The sequence below is a fragment of the Penaeus monodon genome, chromosome 21 (assembly GCF_015228065.2).
Source record: "Penaeus monodon isolate SGIC_2016 chromosome 21, NSTDA_Pmon_1, whole genome shotgun sequence".
In the NCBI taxonomy this organism is placed as follows: domain Eukaryota; kingdom Metazoa; phylum Arthropoda; class Malacostraca; order Decapoda; family Penaeidae; genus Penaeus; species Penaeus monodon.
The window spans coordinates 38,653,406-38,653,706 of NC_051406.1; positions in this window are offsets into that span (position 1 = coordinate 38,653,406).

The window sequence follows — 301 nt, forward strand, 5'->3', positions numbered from 1 at the left end:
CTCCAAACCCTCTCACCTACCCATCCACTCTTACCAACCCCCCCACCCCATCCATTCCCCACCTACCCACCCCGCCACTCTCGCCCTTCCTCCCTTTAAATCGTCTCTACCTCATCTCCACCTAATGCTTCAGAATTATTACTCAGGCCTGTACTCCCTCCTTCTCCTCCCCATAACCCGTCTAATCCCTCACTATCTCCGGCTCGCGCAATGGGCTCATCTTTCAAAACTGGACATGTGGATAGTAAACAACCCGGCCCTTCTGCTACAAGGACACTGCTATTTGGGTTTTTTGGTGTGA